At 46.2% G+C, this 22,812-nt stretch overlaps 1 protein-coding gene and 1 non-coding gene across 3 annotated transcripts in view; one reads left to right on the top strand and one right to left on the bottom strand.

The window, feature by feature from the left end:
- LOC119975725 (sodium/hydrogen exchanger 9-like) overlaps positions 1–22,812 on the top strand; it is a 455,770-nt gene that overhangs the window by 309,490 nt on the left and 123,468 nt on the right. The window lies entirely within an intron of this gene.
- On the bottom strand, positions 14,208–14,407 carry LOC119976880. Its single transcript, XR_005463041.1, has one exon. It is a non-coding gene; the product is annotated as a U2 spliceosomal RNA (small nuclear RNA).

The following is a 22,812-nucleotide window of genomic DNA, read 5'->3' as shown; positions in this document are numbered from 1 at the left end:
TGATCCGATTTTGTAGCGATAGCTGTACTTTGCAAATGTAAAGTCAAATGCAGAGTCGGTCAGCATTTATCACCAAAATTGCTTTGCTTGCATCTGTTTATATTGCAAAAAATTATTGCTAAGATTTCTAAATCTACAGCCACATATTTCTTAAAATCTCCAGTTTGATGCCAGAGATCGATATAAATTTCAAACTGTAACCTACGTTTGCCACTTTGACCTGCCCACTCTCTGGTTTAAGTCACGTGGATTGGGATGGTAAATTCTTTTTTTTGTTATAAATTTAGAGTACCCAATTATTTTTTTCCAATTAAGGGGAAATTTACCGTGGCCAATCCATCTAACCTGCAGATTTTTGGGTTGTGGGGATGAGCCCCACGCGGACACGGGGAGAATGTGCAAACTCCACACGGACAGCGACCCGGGGCCGGGAACGACCCCGGGTCCTCAGCGCCGTAGGCAGCAGTGCTAACCACTGCGCTACCGTTCCGCCTGGATGTGAAATTCTTAAAGTGCCTCCCTGCTGGCTCCCCCCCCCTCACCAATTCTGAAATTCCCTCCTGAAGTGATGGATGATGTATAACGTGTAGACCCAAATTTTCACCGCAGTGGTTGCTATTTCAGTTCCACACTTCCAGTGCTGGCTGCCATTTTGGTACGGGTGTTTGCTCAGGGAGTGTGTGCTGGACACATGCAGATTAGGCAGTTTATGACATTGGTCAGTTTGTAATGCTGATCTGATGCTATTTTCAACCACAGCCACTTGGATGAGGGACTTTGTTTCTATCCTCCGGAATATTCAACATTGGCAGCACCTCCTATTACCCTCTCTTCACCCCACACTGCTGAACACAGCAGAATGGACACCCCTCCCTCAGCAATACTATTCAAAGTTACCAACTACTTGCAGGTTAATTGCTGATTGCTTTCTAGTGGCTGTTGTTGAGTTTGTACAAGTGTTTGGATTGTCTGTTACTTCATGTTGCTAAAGTCTACAGGGAATGGTGTGGCACATGCTTGAAGGACTTGGCACTGGCTACAAGGGTTCTGCTCACACCACTCACTCCCCGATATGGTTCCAGTACTTTTGTATGTCCCCCTTAGCCTACAACACAACAGGGAGAATGAGCAGAGGTAACAGAGAGGAGGCCAAACTGCTGGAAAAGTGAAGAGGTTGAGCAGTTATCCCAGTAGGGGACCATGTCTATTCATGTTTCAGAAACAATTCTCTGACCTTACCCTCTTCAAGGGGCAGTGTGTCAGATGTCTGTACTTCACTAGGGACAACCTGACTCATGTCTGCCAGTTGCTGAAGTCACAACTGCAGCCTCCGCACAGGATGAAGACAGGTATTTGTGGCCAGGAATGTCTATGCGTTTGGCTCCTTCCAGGTTGGAGCAGGTGATATTTGCAACATCTCCCAGTTCGTCATCCACTGTTGCATAAGGAAGGTCACTGAGTCTCTGCATTCCAAGAGAGGCCGCAGAGTGAGCACACGGCTTCACCAAGTATGCATGCTTCACTGTAGCACAGGATGCCAATGACTGGACACAACTCATTTGCAGGAGTTGCATGTGAACTCTTAAGATGCACCTCAGCGGAAAGGGATGACATTCACTCGTTTTTGGCGGGAATTCAGCTGTTGGAGTGGGCGGAGCTACAGAGTCGAGCGGCGAATATTTAAACTAGCTGCTTTGCGGATTTGAGCTTTTTCGGCGGGAATTCAGCTATTGGAGTGGGCGGAGCTACAGAGTCGAGCGGTAAGTATTTAAACTAGCTGCTTTGCGGATTCGAGCCTTTTTGGCAGGAATTCAGCTGTTGGAATGGGCGGAGCTACAGAGTTGAGCGGTGAGTATTTAAACTAGCTGCTTTGCGGATTCGAGCCTTTTTGGCGGGAATTCAGCTGTTGGAATGGGCGGAGCTACAGAGTTGAGCGGTGAGTATTTAAACTAGCTGCTTAAACAACGGCCACAGGGTCTTTGAGGATAAATTTGAAGAGTGACACCACAGCAAAGCAGTGACCTGATTGGCTGGTAAGGAAAGTGCTCCAATTAGCAGTAGCTAGGAGAAATTTAACTCTTCGTGTGTTGGTAAGTATTGTGATTGGTAAGTAAAATCTTGATTCCTTTCACTTATTCATTATTTGATTTTATATTTGTAATCAGTTAAGGTAAAGTGTAAAAATGGCAGGAGATCCCAGACTCGTGTTATGCTCCTCGTGCTCAATGTGGGAGTTCAGGGACGCGGCCGATGCCCCTGACTCCTTCATGTGCAGGAAGTGTGTCCAGCTGCAGTTCCTGTTAGACCGCATGACGGCTCTGGAGCTGCGGATGGACTAACCTTAGAGCATCCGCGATGCGGAGGAGGTCTGGATAGCACGTTCAGCGAGTTGGTCACACCGCAGATTAGGATTGGTGAGGGAGACAGGGAATGGGTGACCAAAAGGCAGAGAAAGAGCAGGAAGGCAGTGCAGGTGTCCCCTGCGGTCATCTCCCTCCAAAACAGGTATACCGTTTTGGATACTGTTGGGGGAGATGACTCACCAGGGGAAGGCAGCAGTAGCCAGGCTCATGGCACTGTGGCTGGCTCTGCTGCACAGAAGGGCAGGGGCGGATCTATAATGAAAATAATGAAGCTTAAGCTTCAAGGCCCCTAATCTCGGAGGGGCCCCAGAAGCGACTTTACTCCACATTGCTTAAAAATTTTGGGTCTACTGTATGAGAAGGGGTTTTTAAAAAATAATAATATTAATAATATAGTGTAATTCAATACAAAATGATAGTTAAAATAAAGGTTATTAAAGTATCATGTAGGCTAGCCGTAAATGAAAAAATGTTCAAATTAAGGAGGTTTCATTCTAAATATATTTAATATAAAATAATTATAAATAATTTAAAACACTATTAACATTTATGACAGAAATACAAACAGTAGATGACATGTCGTAACAAAAAAGGAGAGCCGTTGAAAAGGCAATCACAATGCTAACATGCATTTTCAACGTGATAGCACTCGTGATACCGATCTAGACAAGAATTTTTTTCAATAAAGTGTTCATAAGGATACAATATTTTAATTACCCCTACTCAAAAATAAATGTTATATTTAGAAAAGAAAGGTAAGTAATAAAGGTGAAATAGTGTTAGATTAGCCTAAGCCTATTGTTTTTATGAAGAGGTGAACGGAAGGTAGGCTACGACCTACTATATTACAAGTATTTATGAAAAAGTAATAAAAGGGTGAATTTGTGTTAAATTAGGTGTTTATATTATGTGTTTAAATTATGTGTTAATAAGGGTGTTTATTATGAAAAGTGTTCAAATAATGGTAAAATTGTGTTACATTACCTTAGCATATGGGTTTTGGTGGGCTAGTCTTGCCTAACTTAGTCTAGCCTAGCGTAGGCTAGCTTGAACATAGCCGAGTTTAGCCTATTTAGCTTATTTATTATAAATCTAAAAAATCGCGCTTTACTTTCTGAGAAGGGGTTTTTTAAAAACCCTTTCTCAGAAAGTAGGCCTAAAAATTTTTCCTGTCAAAGCATGCGACAATAGTCGCACGACTCAAATTGATTAATTTTTTGTTGTATATATTTCAACAATCCCAAAGTTTGAGAGTCAGTAGCACAGATGTTGTAAAGGTGGAGTGTCGCGGTAAGTTGGCTGTTCATGGAACGACCCCATTGAAGAAGATAACAGTGGTTATCCAGACCTTGTTCCTGGTTGCGAAGGGGCCCCCATAACAGTTCAAGCTTCAGGGCCCCAAAAATGTAGGTCTGCCACTGCAGAAGGGCGGGAAAAAGACTGGTAGGGCTATAGTCATAGGGGATTCAATCATAAGGGGAGTAGACAGGTGTTTCTGTGGTCAAAAACGAGACTCCCGAATGGTATGTTGCCTTCCGGGTGCACGGATCAGGGATGTCTCAGATCGGCTGCAGGACATACTGAAGGGGAAGGGTGAACAGCCAGTTGTCGTGGTGCATATAGGCATCAACGATATGGGTAGAAAATGGGATGCATCCTACAATCAGAATTTAGGGAGTTAGGAGAAAATGGGATGCATCCTACAATCAGAATTTAGGGAGTTAGGAGATAAGTTAAAAAGTAGGACCTCAAAGGTAGTAATCTCAGGATTGCTACCAGTGCCATGAGACAGTCAGAGTAGAAATTCAAGAATAGTCAGAATGAATACATGTCTTGAGAGATGGTGCAGATGGGGGGGGGTTCAGATTTTTGGGACATTGGAACTGATTCTGGGGGCGGTGGGACCATTACAAATCAGATGGTCTACACCTGGGCAGGACTGGAACCAATGTCCGAGGGGGTGCTTTTGCCAACACTGTTGGGGAGGTTTTAAACTAATGTGGCAGGGGGATGGGAACCAGATTAGGAAGTTAGAGGTCAGTAAAGAGGCAGCAACTAAAGCCAGTAAGGTACTAGATAATAAACTCATTGTGACTAAGGGGAAGAGTAGACAGGGAAGAGATGATGAACGCAAAGGGACAGGTGGTCTCAGGTGCATTTGTTTTAATGCGAGAAGTGCAGCAGGTAAGGCAGATGAATTTAGGGCTTGGATTAGTACCCGGGAATATGATGTTATTGGTATTACTGAGACTTGGTTGAGGGAAGGGCAAGATTGGCAACTAAATATCCCAGGGTATAGATGCTTCAGGAGAGATGGAGAGGGAGGTAAAAGGGGTGGAGGAGTTGCATTACTGGTCAGAGATGATATCACAGCTGTGATTAAAGAGGGCACAATGGAGGATTCGAGCACTGAGGCAATATAGGTAGAGCTAAGAAATAGGAAGGGTGCAGTAACATTGTTGGGACTTTACTACAGGCCTCCCAAAAGCGAGCATGAAGTAGAGGTACAAATATGCAGACAGATTATAGAAAAATGTAGGAGCAATAGGGTGGTCGTGATGGGAGATTTTAACTTCCCCAACATTGAATGGGACTCATGTAGAGAGCTTTTTAGAGCAGTATGTAAATAGTCAAACTCGGGAAGGGGCCATACTGGACCTGGTATTGGTGAATGATCCCGGCCAGGTGGTTGAAGTTTCAGTCGGTGATTATTTTGGGAATAGCGATCACAATTCCTTAAGTTTTAGAATATTCATGGACAAAGACGAGAGTGGTCCTAAAGGAAGAGTGCTAAATTGGGGAAAGGCCAAGTATAACAAAATTCGGCAGGAGTTAGGGAATGTGGATTGGGAGCAGCTGTTTAAGGGTAAACCCACATTTGAAATGTGAGAGTCTTTTAAGGAAAGGTTGATGAGAGTGCAGGTCAGATGTGTCCCTGTGAAAATGAGGGATAGAAATGGCAAGATTAGGGAACCATGGATGACGGGTGGAATTGTGAGACTAGCTAAGATGAAAAAGGAAGCATACATAAGATCTATGCGACTTAAAACTGATGAAGCTTTGGAATATCGGGAAAGTAGGACAAATCTCAAACACACAATAAAGAGGGCTAAAAGGGGTCATGAAATATCTTTGGCTAATGAGGTTAAGGAAAATCCCAAAGCCTTTTTTTCGTATATAAGGAGCAAGAGAGTAACTAGGGAAAGGGTTATCCCACTCAAAGACAAAAGAGGGAATTTATGCGTGTAGTCAGAGGAAATGGTTGAGATTCTTAATGAGTACTTTGCATCGGTATTCACCAAGGAGAGGGACATGAAGGATGTTGAGGTTAGGGATGGATGTTTAAATACTCTAGGTCAAGTCGGCATAAGGAAGGGGGACGTTTTGGGTATTCTAAAAGGCATTAATGTGGACAAGTCCCCAGGTCCGGATGGGATCTATCCCAGGTTACTGAGGGAAGCGAGGGACGAAATAGCTTGGGCCTTAATAGATATCCTTGCAGCATCCTTGAGCACGGGTGAGGTCCCGGAGGACTGGAGAATTGCTAATGTTGTCCCTTTATTTAAGAAGGGTAGCAGGGATAATCTAGGGAATTATAGACCTGTGAGCTTGACGTCAGTGGTCGGCAAACTGTTGGAGAAGACACTAAGGGATAGGATCTCTTCACATTTGGAAGAAAATAGACTTATCAGTGATAGGCAGCATGGTTTTGTGCAGGGACGGTCATGTCTAACAAACCTAATAGAATTCTTTGAGGAAGTGACAAAGTTAATTGATGAGGGAAGGGCTGTAGATGTCACATACATGGACTTCAGTAAGGCGTTTGATAACGTTTCCCATGGCAGGTTGATGGAAAAAGTGAAGTTGCATGGGGTTCAGGGTGTACTAGCTACATGGATCAAGAACTGGCTGGGCAACAGAAGACAGAGTAGTGGTGGAAGGAAGTGTCTCAAAATGGAGAAGGGTGACTAGTCATGTTCCACAGGGATCCGTGCTCGGACCACTGTTGTTTGTGATATACATAAATGATCTGGACGAAGGTATAGGTGGTCTGATTAGCAAGTTTGCAGATGATAAGATTGGTGGAGTTGCAGATAGCGAGGCGGACTGTCAGAGAATACAGCAAAATATAGATAGATTGGAGAGTTGGGCAGAGAAATGGCAGATGGAGTTCAATCCAGGCAAATGCGAGGTGATGCATTTTGGAATATCAAATTCAAGAGCGGACTATACGGTCAATGGAAGAGTCCTGGGGAAAATTAATGTACAGAGAGATCTGGGAGTTCAGGTCCATTGTACCCTGAAGGTCACAATGCAGGTCGATAGAGTGGTCAAGAAGGCGTACAGCATGCTTGCCTTCAAGGGGTATTGAGTACAAGAGTTGGCAGGTCATGTTACAGTTGTATAGGACTTTGGTTAGGCCACATTTGGAATACTGCGTGCTGTTTTGGTCGCCACATTACCAGAAGGATGTGGATGCTTTAGAGAGGGTGCAGAGGAGGTTCACCAGGATGTTGCCTGGTATGGAGGGTGCTAGCTATGAAGAAATGTTGAGTAGATTACGATTGTTTTCGTTGGAAAGACGGAGGTTGAGGGGGGACCTGATTGAGGACTACGAAATTATGAGAGGTATGGACAGGGTGGATAGCAACAAGCTTATTCCAAGAGTGGGGGTGTCATTTACAATGGGTCACGATTTCGAGGTGAGAGGGGGAAGGTTTAAGGGAGATGTGCGTGGAAAGTTTTTTACGCAGAGGGTGGTGGGTGCCTGGAACGCTTTGCCAGCGGAGGTGGTAGAGGCGGGCACGATAGCTTCATTTCAGATGCATCTAGACAGATATATGAACAGGCGGGGAACAGAGGGAAGTAGATCCTTGGAAAATAGGCGACAGGTTTAGGTAAAGGATCTGGATCGGCGCAGGCTGGGAGGGCCGAAGGGCCTGTTCCTGTGCTGTAGTTTTCTTTGTTCTTTGATCAACATCCAGCTGTTTTGTTAGCATACCGGACGAATAATGCAGGTCAGTTGCCAGTATTCTGGCATTAGTCATGATGCCTTCTCTCTACAATAGTTTCTTCTACCTTCAGCATTTGAGTTATCACAACAAACCAGAGAGTGGCTACTGGGTGACAAGTGTCATTCATTGACCAGCTTGACTCATGACTCAGCTGTGCAACCCAAGCAAGTGTGATCAAGCAGACCACCGGGGTACTCAAAACGCACTTCTGCTGCCTAGACTGCTGTGCTGGACCCTTGCAGCACTTGGGCTCAGTTTCTTGATCAATAAGGGGATTAGGGGCTATGGGGAAAAGGCAGGAGAATGGGAATGAGAAAATATCAGCCATGATTGAATGGCGGAGCAGACCCGATGGGCCGAGTGGCCTAATTCTGCTCCTATGTCTTATGGTTATGGGCAGAGCAGGTAACAAAATTCATCATGGTCCGCTATATCCTGCATAACCTCACCAGGGGCTGGTTTAGCTCACTCAGCTAAATCGCTGGCTTTTAAAGCAGACCAAGTAGGCCAGCAGCACGGTTCGATTCCCGTACCAGCCTCCCCGGACAGGCGCCGGAATGTGGCGACTAGGGGCTTTTCACAGTAACTTCATTTGAAGCCTACTCGTGACAATAAGTGATTTTCATTTCATTGTTAGTCATAGCCCTTACCACTGGGTTTATAATAATAATATTTATTGTCACAAGTAGGCTTACATTAACACTGCAATGAAGTTACTGTGAAAAGCCCCTAGTCACCACATTCCGGCGCCTGTTCGGGAGGAAGAATTCAGAATGTCCAAATTACCTAACAGCATGTTTTACGGGACTTATGGGAGGAAAGCGGATCACCCGGACGAAACCCACTCAGATACGGGGAGAACGTGCAGACTCCGCACAGACAGTGACCCAAACCAGGAATCGAACCTGGGACCCCAATAACTGAGGGGGAGGGAGGAATTGATCAACACATCCTCTTTTTGTCTGGGCTGTCCAATGTCGGCTCATTTTACTGCAGTACCAGTGAATACAAGCCCAATTCCTCATTCGCCAACAGTCGCAAACTCTACTTTCCTTCTGTTACTGACCATCACAGTGTCTCCAGGGGCACCTCGCTGAAATAAAAATTATCAGCAAAAAAACTTTGCAAACCAAACATATAAAGAAAATCATTTAGTATTCCATACAAAAGTTAACCAATTGACCTGTTTGATGTAGCTTAACCTGTCCTCGTGTTCCTACCCAGCACAACTCCCAACAGCTCCATGATGGCTGTTGGACAGTTGCTAACATTGGATGGAGGACAGTGGCGGTGATCTTGCAGGACACCCTCAAGCAGCTTAGAAAGTCCAGCTTTTCACTGCCCCTTCAAGGCATGGGTAGCAGCAATCTGGACTGACTGGCTCACAGGCAACAGCTGGAGGGGAGACAGTGGTGGGAGGGCAGAGGGCACAGGACAGAGGGCTGTCATTCTGAGATGATGCATCAGGTTTGTGCTCCATGGAGCCATTGACACTCCCCTGGGGCAGTGCCTCAGCAATCCTCGTCATCTTCTGGAGGACAGAATATTGGTCTGCTTTGATCCCCAGTAAGCCGCTTTGCAGACTGCCATTCTCTGCTAGGATGGCAGAAGAGTTGGAGTGGCAACAAGCTGAGCTAATATAACTTCCACTGAGCTTCCACTTCAGCACCGAGACTTTGGGTGGCTTCTGCTTGTGCTGGAATGGATGCTGAGACATTAGCCGCTGCATTGTGGTTTGTTCCGCCAGTGTTCATATGGAGCTACCGTGAGGCAGCACGTTAACACAGTGGTTAGCACTGCGGCTCACAGCTCCAGGGTTCCAGGTTTGATCCCTGGCTTGGGTCATTGTCTGTCCGGAGCGTGCATGTTCTCTCCGTGTCTGCGTGGGTTTCCTCCGGGTGCTCTGGTTTCCTCCCACAGTCCAAAGATCAGGTCAGGTCAGGTCGATTGGCCATGCTAAATTGCTCTTGGTGTCCAAAAAGGTTAGGAAGAGTTACGGGGATAGGGTGGAAGTGTGGGCTTAAATGGGGTGGTCTTTCCAAGGGTCGGTGCAGACTCGATGGGCCAAATGGCCTCCTTCTGCACTGTAAATTCTATGTTATATGTTGTTCATTATCTCCATGCTGGAAAGGATGGGCTTCAAACTCTGCACAAAGCCCTGTACCAAATTGGAGTGGACCTCTTTGAGCTGAAGTGCTTCCTAAAAAGCGTAGCTATAGGGGTGCCCCTGCATTTTCTAGGTGGCATTTGAGAACAAAGAGGCAGTCTCATTTAAAATAAAACTGCGGTCAGGAATGCACCTGCTCCCCTGAGTTAATAGATCCCTGAAGAGCTACATAAATAAACAATCTGATTCTCCCCTTTGAAGCTGCATCGACCTGTCAATCGAGAAGATTTCAGCAGGCAATGGAGTGTTAAATTAAATGTAGACAATCCAAAGCTTTCCGCCTTATAGCCATAGAACATAGAACATACAGTGCAGAAGGAGGCCATTCAGCCCATCGAGTCTGCACCGACCCACGCAAGCCCTCACCTCCACCCTATCTCCATAAACCCAATAACCCCTCATAACCTTTTTTTGGACACTAAGGGGCAATTTAGCATGGCCAATCCACCTAACCTGCACGTCTTTGGACTGTGGGAGGAAACCGGAGCACCCGGGGAAACCCACGCAGACACGGGGAGAACGTGCAGACTCCTTACAGACAGTGACCCAGCGGGGATTCAAACCTGGGACCCTGGCGCAGTGAAGCCACAGTGCTATCCACTTGTGCTACCGTGCTGCCCATACACTTATAATATACTTTAAAGGGCAATGAAATCGACTGTGCGAAAACCACTTCAAAGGTTTCCACTACTTTAAAAGGATAACTTTTACCTTCTTCTCACAGACTTTTAAACTTGGCATCTATAATAACTCATGAGACCCACGGGGCACTGTAATTGATCTCCCCGTGGGACTCGTGGAATACGAGCTCCCCCACTAGAGGGAAGGGGACTGAATGGGGTTGCTGGGAGTACTGGAGGGGTGTTCTGAGGTGGGGGGAGCTCTTGCCAGTGACTGGAGTGGGGGAGGGTGCCCGGCCAGTAATCCGGCAGGAGGAGCTGCAGCTTAAAGGACGCTCAGTTCTTAGAGGTGCCAAACCTATCAGAGATTTGGTCTTGGTTCCCTCAGCTGTAGCGCAGACTCCGGTGCACACGAAAAAGCCGATTCTGCAAAACGATTTTTTTCAGCGCTGTGGCATGGCGTGTCGGAGTTGCTCCTAGCGCCGGAGGGAATCACAATTTTCCCACTGGCAGGAGCATTTAGTCGCAGGGTTTGTTAGGGTCGCACCTATTGTCTCAGACCTTTAACATTGAAAGAAGAACACGCCATCAGAACTCAATCACTTTTATGAAAAGCGGATGTGAGGCCAGTCAGTGAAAGTCAAATTACTTTCATCCAAATAGGCCTCTTATAGAAGAGGACAAAAGTGGCATCACATTTGCAATGTTATTTTAAGAGCTAGTTTCACATATCATAAATTTCCTTTTGAATTTAAAAGGTTGTTAAGTTCCAGTGCCGAAGAGAGAGCAATTTCTTCTAAAGGATTGAAGATTTAATTGAGCATTAAGGAACAAATGTGCAGTTCTGATGACTAGTGTCGAACATTGCTTCAGTCAAAGTGCCTACATTCAATTAATCATGAATTTTCAGTAAAAATAATCGCCTTGCTCTGTTTCAGTTTCGCAATGGCCCATTCTATCCAATTTCAATTGATCAATTGGTTAAAACACAACAAAATTAAATAAAAGATTACACATGTTAATCTCGTTGGGTTGGTAACAATATTGGGACATAACACATGTTAGCACATTTTTGTGACATGTTGCCATGGAAAGGCAATGGGTGTGTAAAGCAAACAGCAGAGTTCTCAAATTGGTATGGACAATGAGCTGGATTCTCCGTCGGCGGGATCCTCTGTTTCGGCGGCAGCGCACTCACGCCCGTAGGTTTCCCGACGGTGTGGGGATGCCCACAATGGGAAGCCTCATTGGCCGGCTGGCAGGACGGAGGTCCCCGCTGCTGGCAGGGAGGGTCACCGCACCAGAAAACCAGTGCGGCGGGACGGAGAATCCCACCCCATGTATTCCAGGTCACCCTCATACTCTCTTTCTATGTCTTTTCCTCCTATCTTTCTGAATGCTGCTCCTTTGATGTCTGTTCAACCGTCTGTGTGCATCTTTCTTCTTGTTGTCTCTACTAAATGTGTCATTGCCTCTCCCGCGGTCTGGAATCCTTCTGCAATATTTTTAATGGAGTTTAATGGATTAATAGGGCAGCACGGTAGCATTGTGGATAGCATAATTGCTTCACAGCTCCAGGGTCCCAGGTTCGATTCCGGCTTGGGTCACTGTCTGCACATCCTCCCTGTGTGTGCGTGGGTTTCCTCCGGGTGCTCCGGTTTCCTCCCACAGTCCAAAGATGTGCAGGTTAGGTGCATTGGACATGATAAATTGCCCTTAGTGTTAGGTGGGGTTACTGGGTTATGGGGATAGGGTGGAGGTGTTGACCTTGGGTAGGGTGCTCTTTCCAAGAGCCGGTGCAGACTCGATGGGCCGAATGGCCTCCTTCTGCACTGTAAATTCTATGTAAAAAAAATAAAATTCAAATACTTGAATAATTTTGAGTGGTTTAATCAATGTGGAGAGACAGTTATTGATAAATTCACCTCCTCCCAGTTTAGGGCGCAGGTAACAAATTTGTCGACATTGCCATATTGCCACATATTTTTTTGTTTGTTTTTAAAAAATAAATTTAGAGTACCCCATTTTTTTTCCCAATTAAGGGGCAATTCAGCATGGCCAATCCATCTAACCTGCACATCTTTGGGTTGTGGGGGTGAAACTCACGCAGACACGAGGAAAATGTGCAAATTCCACACCGGCAGTGACCCAGAGCCGGGATCGAACCCGGGTCCTCAGCGCCATAGGCAGCAATGCTAACCACTGTGCCACGTGCTGCCCCACATATTGCTACATCTACCCGTTGGAGCAGGACAAAAAAATCAGGTTGACATTGCCAGCACTCAAAGGAGTCTGTCACTGAATCCCTCCGCTTGATTTCCCTGGCCTGACAAATTAATTATGTCCACAATTATACACATTAGCACTCAGACAGACCTATATCCTTTTTCTTTCTCCTTTCTAATTTACTTGTCCCTCTTGTCAGAACTGTAGCACCAGAGGATAAGATTTTGCTGGAGAATTATTGTACAATGAAGAGACGACGCAACCATATTGTTGTTGCTGCTCAGTTAAAGTTTCATTCCCCTTTGTTACTTAGCAAACAAATATATTCATCTAAATTTTCACTTTAATCTTAAATGTCATAGAAAGATATATATATATGTATATATATATTATAATAATCTTCCTTTTTCCTGTTGTTTATGTTTCGAAGCTCCCATCAGAGGTAGCTTGGGAATAGTTAATGAAGTTGCTGTGGGCAGAATTAGGTTCTGCATATTTATTTTATGGCGATTTTAATTGTTGCTCCTCAGTATTGCAGAACAAATTGCTTTTCCATTTCTAGCACCCACTGTCATCCCAAATCAAGTCTACCGTGAGTTAGATATAGGAAAGTGCTCTCTCACCACCAGACCAATATGCAGCTTGTTTTATTATGACCAGCGAGTTGAATGGAACCAGCCTGAGCTCACTTCACTTCGGATGCTTTCAGCTGACAAAAGGAGAAAAGGCTTGGATTTATGTCGCTCCCTTCGATGTCTTGAGTCACTTTTGACATGTGGTCAATTCAACACCCAATTTGTTCATAGTGACATTCCATGAATATTAATGAATTGAATGACCAGTCACAATGGTTTATTGGCATTGAGACCTTCCTCCCCTTATGGAATGATAGAATGGGTACAGCATCAAAAGAGGCCAGTCGGCCCATCGTGTCAGTGCTTGCTCTTAGCAAGAGCATCTTATCCAGCCCCACTCTCCTAGCCGTTTCCTGTCATTCCCAATTATTTTCCCTTCGACTGCTTATCCAATTCCCTTTGAAAGTCACAATTGAACCATTGCACTCCAGACCCTACTTGCTGTGGAAAAACATCTCACGTCGCCTTTGGTTCTTCAGTTAGTCATTTTAAATCTATGTCCTTTGATTCTCAACCTTTCCATCAATGGGAACAGTTTCTCTACACTGCCTGGTCGCCTTCACATTTCTGAACATTTGCATCAGATCTCCTCTCAACCTTCTCTTCTCTTTGGAAAACAACCTCAGCTTCTCCAATTTAATCACCTAACTGAAGTCCCTCATCCTCAGAAACCATTATCGCTAATCTTTTCTGCACCCTCTCAAAAGCTTCCACAACCTTCTCCAAGTGCGGAGCCCAGAATTCTACACACAGCTCCAATTAAGGCCGCACCAGTGTTTTATAATTGTTTGATTTGGTTTTGTAGTCTGTGGGCTGGACCTTCCCCTCTGCATCTGGAAATGCGAGTCCAGCCGTTTCCTGACTCTGCGATTCTGAACCGGTTGCCTCCTCCCACAAAAGTTTCACCTCTGTGAGACATGGCTGGCAGGGGTTGGGTCTGCTGTCTCCCTTGCCATTAACTGGCATATTCGGGCAGTGTTTTAATGCTCATTTTCTTTTTAATTATGCTTTAAAAGTTATACTTAGATTGTTATGTTTTGAAAAGCCAAAGCGGCCAAGTGGGAACTCGATGTTTCTTTCTTTATTTCCAGGTTACCGCTTAGCTAATAGCTAAAGTTCCTAACTATAAGAAGGCTGCACAAGCTGTATATCCTGTTACAATGCAAATGCTGCTTCTTTTTTTTAATTACTTCTTCTGAGCTGCAAAGCCAGAGCTCAGTGTGTGGACAGGGGCGAACCCCTAATCTAGCTCCTCGCCTGCTCCAAAAATCAATTCAAATTCAAATTGAATCATGGTCCCCACAAGAGAGACACACCATATCTGAGCCAAATGGCAGAGCAGATACTACACTTAACCTGAGCCAAAAGGCTGAAAAGTGATGCAAATGCTGCTTCTTGGGGATAAGAAAACACTATTGATGGGAATGAAAATGTTTCCTTCATTTATCTTATAGAATTAAGTATTATCTGCAACACAAAATGGGGCCATTCTAAAGGGTTCCTCTGGGTTCTAAAAGAGGTAGAGGGCACTGAAAGCCATAGCTACCGAGATATCAGGTGTGCTCATTATTATTTTCCAAGGGACTTCCGGTGACGACCATGAGATGAACGGTCGCACATAAGGTGCCCCGACTTGGGGATTCCATTTTTGGCCCTTTTTACTCGTTTAACGAGTGCTGTTTCGGAAGAAAAATGTTGTAATTTCAGGGTAATATCTGGAGGTTGTTGTACGAGGAACAAGTCGAGTAAGGGTTCCTGATCTGACTTGGAAGCCCCTCGTGTCACAGGAGGGGAGGAAATGGTGGAGGCCCCTGTGACATTGTTGCTGGTGGAATTCTTAATGAAGGAGTTTAAGAAACAGAGACCAGCAGTTTCTGAAGACCTGGCAAAGATGATTGAGATGCCGGTGGCACCCATTCGTGTAACTTTGGACAGGGTGGAACAACAGCTGGAGGTACAGGACTCGACGATTCGGAAGCTGGGGTAGACGGTGACGGAGCACAGTGATCGGATTTCCTCTTTGAGGGCAGAGGTGGCGCAGTTGGCGGCAGAGCAGAAGATATTGAAGGCCAAGGCTGATGGAGAATCACTCCAGGTGCCAGAATTTGAGGATCGTTGGGCTGCCGGAGGGCATTGAAAGTACGAGTGCCATGGATTATGCGGTGAAGATGTTTGGGAAGCGGGTGGGGGTGGTGGCCTTTGTCAACCTTCCTGAAGTGGGGTAGAGAGAGCTGCGGCTGGTTATCTGGACCCTGGGGGGGGGGGGGGTTCTTTGGTTCTTTGTTCGTTATGGTAACAAGCCTAGTTGGTTGGGCTTTCATTGTTTGGGATGGGGTAGGGGGTTTGGAGTTGGGTGGGTTGTTTGTTTGGTGCCTAGGGGGAGAGGGGTTAGGAGGGGGAGGGTAGCAGATTGCTGTTGAAAAGTGTTTCTTCGTTTTTGCACTGGTTTGGGGGGTTGGGGTGACGGTGGCCATCTTGGGTGGGCCTGGAGTCTGTGCAAGTGGGGCTCTGTCGGACTTCCTTGCGAGTGGGATATAGCTGATCATAGCAAAGAGGTGGGGTCAGCGGCTGGTTATATGGAAGGAGAGAGAATTCCGGGGACAACAGGGCTTTGGTGAGACCGCACCTGGAGTAAGGTCTGGAGCTTGATCTCTATATAAGGAAGGACATATCAGTATTGGCGGCCGCACAACAAACATTCATTAGGCTTGTTCCTGGGATGAAGGGGTTGTTCAATGATGTGAGTCGATTGAACCTATACTCTGGCATTCAGAAGATTGTGAGGTGACCACATGCACACATACAAAATTCTGAAGGGCAATCACTTGAGAGGTTGTTTCTGATGGCTGGAGGACCTAGAACACGTCTCACTGCCTTAGAACTGAGAGGGATATGAATTTTTGAAATTGCTCTGGAAGCTCTCTTATTTAAAGCAGGGATAGACAGATAGTTTTAGGTTTCTCGGAGAACTATGGGAATGGCGGGAAAGTGCAGCTGAGGCAGAAGATCAACCGTGACCACATTGAATGGCAGAACAGGCCTGAGGGGCCGAATGGCCTACTACTGCTCCTTGTTCCTATGTTTATTCAGCGCAACCGGTTGATACTGGCAATTGTGCTTCACAGGATTCTTCTCCTCCTCCTGCTCTGCCTGCCTGCCCCCATAGGCATGTGTCAAGCCTCCCCTAAATGTGTTGGGGTTCATCTGCTTCATCCATGCCTTATGCAGTGAGTTACACATTCTCACCACTATTCTTACACCCCATAATAATTAACAATCATATCAAATGAAGTTGTGCTCTTATTTCATTCACTCTGTGTTTTGTTTTCTTCTACCGTTCAAAACAATAAATTTATTCTCCTTTGTCGGGTTTCCACTCTAATCCCATGGGGATCAGAATGAAGAGAGTTGCACGAGACTCTGCAGATTGATTCATGTTGTGAAGGGATTACCAGTGCTGTGCTATTTAGCATATGTTAGGGGGATGTATTATTGAATCTATGGAGGCATTATCCAGCCTATTTTAGCATAAGTGGGATTGAGTGGGAGTCTGGTGTATTCAGTTAGAAGGGGTAAATTATTTGGATTGGTTACTTCATGTGATCTAAAGGATTATCTGGACTGGATTATTCAGGGTTTATGAAGAGATTAGCAGGACTGGATAGCTCAGGGGGCGGAATTTTCCGATAATTTTTTTCAAAGTGTCGGTCCCGGCGAGAGAATCTCTGTAATCAGTGAGGTGTACCTTTTTAACGCATCCTCACCATTTGTTCTAAGTTCATTCGGGTGGGTTGGTGGGTGGACAGCACCGCTATTCACGGAGCGAGCCCTCATCAAACGTCTGGATGGTGTTAAGCAGAGGCGTAACTTCCTGTACCCACGACTGGCCAGACGTCTAGCAAGCAAGGTCACCGACGCCGCCTGAGGCTGCGGCTGCAATAGTGAGTGCCAGCTCGCTCCATAGGGGCTATAGTGCCGAAAGAAGATGAATGACCTTCTCTGTGCAGCCAGAGTAAGTCTGCCTCCTCATGTCACCCATTCCACCCCTTAACACATGCATCACACCTCCACTGTGATCCCAGTCCCAGCCACCTCACAGGGTCCCAACATTTGTGTGTCGCCCAATCCCTTACCTATCCCCCCACTCCCATTGTCCCCCAGTAGATAATCTGCTCCTCACATCCCCGCTCCAACTCACCTGCCACACATGCCAGACTTCATCACCATCTGTTCCAGCAGGAGTCCTGCCTACACTCACCCCATCTGCCTCATGGTAGGACAAACTCCAGCACAACCTGCCGGAGTCATGCCCAAGCTGAGAACCCTAATGCCCTTTGAGGAGAGAGCCCTTGAGCTTCCCGACGAAGAACACTGGTGTAGAGTGCAAGGTTGGGGCAAAAGACAGAAGTGAGAACCCTGCAGCGATGCTGCAAATCTCACGTGAGTTAACTTTCTCCTATCAGTCTGCCCTGTGATGCACTAATGCCATCTCACTTCCCTTGCAGGTAAATCAATTGACCCGCCTTTACCATCCTCATAACCTCTAGACACCACCGACCCGTACAGCTCTGAGGGAGATATCTGAGACCAGCATCGAGGAGACGTCACATCTGCCATCCGCAAACTCCACCAGTGCAGATACTCACACCTCGGTGGGATTAACGAGCAGGCCGGCTTCTGGGTCACTGGTGAGAACCTGACAGCTGAAGATCCACAGCAGGAGAAGGAAGGAATATCCCAGGAATCTGGAACTTGGAGGGATGCCAGATCCCAGAACCCTGCTGAGCCCCAACTGGAGCTACAAAGGCAGAATTGTGAGCATCAGGAAGGGATGACGGCATCTCTCCTCAGACTCCAAGGCCGACTGGAGGAGTCACATTGCCTTCTGTCGGAGGAGATGGCGCCATCACTCTAAGAGGCCAACACTGCAATAGTGGCGCCTGCAGTGAAGACCTTGGCCAACGAGTATTCAGCAACGGCAGGGGGGGGGGGGGGGGGCGGGGGGTGGCGCGTCCTGAAAGGAGGACTGGCTAATGATTGCTGTTGTCTTTAAATCAGATGCCCCAACCTTCTATGGTGGATTCTTGTTCCGTCTCTGGAAAATCGGTAAATGCGGTCTTGCCTGCGAAAATCGTGCTTCCACGAATCCTGCCGTATTCTATGCCCACGTCACCTTTCTCGCTGACGGCTAATGTGGGCTGAAAATTGCCCCCGTTTTATGTTAAGGTTTATCAGGCCCTGTTTATTCAACGTACATAAACAGGTTAGGGGAGTTGATTTGCTTTGAGTATGCAAGAGATCATCAAGCCTGTTTGTTCAGGATGTGATGGAATATCAGCTATTTTGTTGAGGATGTACGAGGGAATTGTGGTTTCGTTTATTGGGGACAAGTTATTTCGTTATTGAGAATATTTCCAGAACTACTTTGCTTCGTGTTTGAGGGAATGTTGTCAGGCCTGGCTTATTTCGGGTTTAGAGAGTAGGCATTGAATTCAGTGTATGTGTGTGTGTGTGCATGAAAGGACTACTAAGGGATGATGTTAGATAATTAATAAAGTGAGATCACCAATCTTTATTTTATAACTGTAGCATTTCATTGTGGCTGGGCAAAGAATAACCGGAAATACGATTCACTCAGCCCTCCCTAAACGCACTCCCCACACCTATTCCCAGCTCCAGCAAGAGTCCGAATCCTTACAAGTATCCCAGCTGCTTGCAAGGACTGAACCAAAGTTTTTTCCTGGAGATTCTGCTGTGCTTGATGACGTGCCACATTGGTGAATCCATCTTTATCTTTCTTGTGTTGACATTTTACAAGATAAACAGGAATTTATAATATATATATATACACAGATACCTCAACAGACAAGGTAAACAGATTACAATACCTCAGGGATCCTTTAGGGAAGAAGGCGTGTGTATCCCTGCTTGGCGACTATCCTTTGGTTGCCAACTGTGTTTATCCTCCCTGTTCTGCATTTGCTGAAACAAAGCTCAGGTTGTTACTGTTGTGAGTTAAAGTAAACCCCCATTACGTTGCAGGTTCTATGGGCCGAAGAAAGGTTGTGTTATCAGATTTACGTAGCTCCTTCCCCTGTCCAGTAGCCCCTTTCCAATTACAGCAAGAAATTACATCAAATGTGTGGCCTCCTGGGGGACAGTGATAAACTGAGACGCAGGTTGTTGTGAGGAGAGATAAATTGTAAATGAGATAGTTTAAATATTTTGATGTTAAATGGAAAGGAGTGTCAGAAAAGAAATGCATTGTTAGTCTCTAGAGAATGGCTAGTACCTGGCAGATGATGGAGAAATCTAATGTACATTAGATTTGGCAACTGAATGAGCAGAGATGTTTTTATCCTCCTTCAAGATATCTGTTCCCCACAAATGAAAAATGCTATGTCTAAAGGGTGGGACAGAGGGGTAGCAAGCTGAAATTCAATGTTTAGGAATAATAGTTCTCCCCCCTATTAACCTGGTACATCAGTGTTATTTACATGATCACAAGACATGGATTCAGAAAGCCATTGACATCTGGGAGTAACCTGGGCAAGATTTTCATCTTGTTGCAGCTGGATATTCCTGGCTACGGCACATGGATTAAAATCAAGGAGGAGGGGCAGTGGAGTGGATAACCTACAATAAGAATTTGGATGGGCTGCATTGTAAATCTTTTTTTCTAATGTTTTCCACAGGCTACACCCTGACAAACCTTTAGAACCAATTGCAAAAAGAGGATAATCTGATCCTTTTGACCCACTCATCAAGTAGTTCTTTGAATAATGTCATAATTTCTGCTTCCCCACCCTATCCAGATAGATGTCCAATTGGTATTAGCTTTCCGTGTGAAGTGGAATTTCCATACATCGGTTCTGAGTTTGCCTTTGTCACCTTGAGACTGTGGCCCCGTGGTGGTACTTGACGGAAAGGTTCTGACCCTGAACTGCCTTTTCTGTACTGTTTATCACATGTTTGTGTATGAGATCAACGGGGAAAAAAAAAGCCACAATTCTTAACATGCGTTTTCTTTCTCGCGATTAAACCATTTTGTGCTTGGAGATGAGCTCTTCTCGAGTTTCCAGGGCCACATTGTGTACGTTGCGTCTCGATGACCGGCTTGCACATGGTGCGCAAAGCCATAGTCCGACCAGAGGCCCGTGCAGTTTCAGTCTGACTTCTACGTCGCTGCTTTGGAAAAATTGTTCAATTCCTTTTGCTTATAGTCCTAAAGGTAGTAAAGACGTGGAAATCTGTCCTCCCCGAAAGACACTGGGGGCGGGATTCTCCCACCCCGCGGCAGAGTGTCCGCGTTTTACGACGGCGTGAACGGACCGCTCCCAACGAGGACATGCGCAGTGGCGCCAACGTGCACATACGCAGTGGCCTCCTTCAACAGGCCGGCCCACAGGGGCCAGCGCGTAGGAAAGGAGGCCCCCAGCCACAGAGGCTGGCCTGCCGATCGGTGGGCCCCGATCGCGGGCCAGGCCACATCGGAGGCCCCTCCCGAGGTCGGACCCCCTCTTCCCCACCAAAGGCGGCCACCCGACCCTTACACGCCATGGTACCGCCGGCCCAGAGCAAGTTAGAACGGCGCCAGCAGGACTCCGCGGAGAATCATGTGCTGGCGCGGGACGGCGTGGCGCGATTCGCGCAGCACGCCACCGATTCTCCGACCCGGCGCTGGGTCGGAGAATCCCGCCCTGGATGTCAGGACAATAGGAAGACTGAGATGATAGATTTTTGTAAGAGGGTCAAGAGCGTTGGAGCTGAAGCAGATAGAAGGAGTTGAGGTGCAGGTCTGTCTTCCTTGAATAGCAGAGCAGGTTGGTGGGATTGCTTAGCCTTCTCTCGTTCTTATGAGAAGCAAGGCACAAATTTTGCTATTGTTTTGCAGACAAAGAGAGGAAATGGAATCCCCACACCCCAATTGAGAATTGTGTTGGGGTAATAAATTCAACCTACTTTTATTTGTTCTTTTTCTTCTTTTCTTAAGCTGGTGTCAAATACCTGTTGAAATAACAATAATGAGACACCGTGCTGCACTAGCATCATTAATGCTGCTTTTTAAAGAACTGTCAGGCACTGCGATAAGCTGCTCTTTTATTCATTCACTAACTTTGGTTGAAAGTAGCATTTATAAATCCACCAACTATAATATTTTTCTTACTGGGTGGTATATCACTAGACTGCCCAACCACCTCGTTCAACTGAAATCTTTGAACAAGAAGGTTAGAGGCCAGAGTTTTAGGAGTCAGCTATTTGGAGTTAGAGATCGTTATTGTGGGGAGAGAAAATAAGCTAATTAATTTAAACGATTCGTGTCAGGAAACTAAGGTTTACAAATGTAGCCCTGCCTTATGTACACATATCTTATTTAGGTTTTCATCTCGTGACCAATCTCTATCAAAACAAATAGTATGTACCCTTTTTTTGCCCTCTGCTTGAAATAATGAGCACACATCAATTAGGGAGCTTTCAAAGAGAGAAAAAATTCTCAAATCCCTGCTGTTGCTGCAGAAATGGAATAGTGGCTGAGTAAGAAACCAGATGCATAGATTGGGCTGGGCTGGCCTGCCTCCCAAAGCTGGATCACAAAATGTCCAAAGGGGGGGAATTCAGCCATAAGGTGTTATTGCTGTCATCATGCAGAATAGCAAAAATAGCCTGAGACTGCTTTGCAAATGGGGCACTCCTGTCACTGAACAGCCAGGGGTCGATATTCAAGCAGAGCCATTCACGCCGACGTGAGCTTCAGGCCTCATTAAAATGCCACTGACGTTACAGCTAGAGGGACTCCATGTTAAACCAAACAACAGCTTGGGCTTGGAGTTCCTTCTGGACCCACCGACAGAAACATTGGAAGCTTTCTGCACCATTCTTTGAGCAATCCCTTTAACAGCAGGTGAAACTGGACAGGAACTGCAGGACACAAAGTCTCTGCTGTTCAGCACTTGAATATCCCAATCGAGGTCAGCCTAAGACACTGACTTGCAGAATTTAAGCTGGCTGCTTCAGTCAGGGTGGGCAACTCGCCAATTCCTGGACCCGTTTATCCAAATGGGCCTTTGATGCCATCGACAGAGCTGATGAGGTGCTACCGCTGGTTTTCAGATGTCGAATGCCCATTTTGCAGATGAGAAATGGGTGACCAACAGTTGAAAAATGGCAAACCAATGCAAAAGAATTGGTTCAATAATGCATACATAGGGTAGTATTTCATGCCAATTCCCACGGCGGGTACTGTGGCAGAGGGCATTCAATCAGATGGTTTTGGACTCCACATCTCCACCCACTTAAGGGCCTTGTCACACTGCTGCTGATATGAACCCAGTGACGGCAGGAATCAAACCTCTGCAAGGTTGCTTGGACACTCCCTGGGTGGTGGGGAGGGGAGGGGGCCCTTATTCAAGAGCACTCCGTGCTTGATTGAAGAACCAGGCATCAAAAATTGGGATGCCCGCTGGGGGCGGCCCACTCCAACACAAAATCCCCCCTTCCGCCATCACTCACCTGTCCTGGGAAAGGCCTATCACTGTCCAATTAATTGGCACTTAAAATGGCCTTCCCTAGAAGAGGTGATGTTGGGGTTTTTGCCAGCTCTCTAGCTGGCGGGTGAGAACCCCATTGCCTCCATTAAACACCGCCTGCAGTGTCCAGAGGAAAAGGGCTCTGATATCTGAAAAATCCTTTTCCCCATTTTCAGATCTCACCGTGAGCTACTACATCCTACTACAGTGATTCCTCTCAACTGTATGTCTTTGCACACACTCTGCATTCCCTTCACAC

Source organism: Scyliorhinus canicula, chromosome 13 (assembly GCF_902713615.1).
Source record: "Scyliorhinus canicula chromosome 13, sScyCan1.1, whole genome shotgun sequence".
Taxonomy (NCBI): Eukaryota; Metazoa; Chordata; class Chondrichthyes; order Carcharhiniformes; family Scyliorhinidae; genus Scyliorhinus; species Scyliorhinus canicula.
The sequence above is the reverse complement of the archived record's forward strand: the minus strand, read 5'-3'. Positions and strand labels throughout refer to the sequence as shown.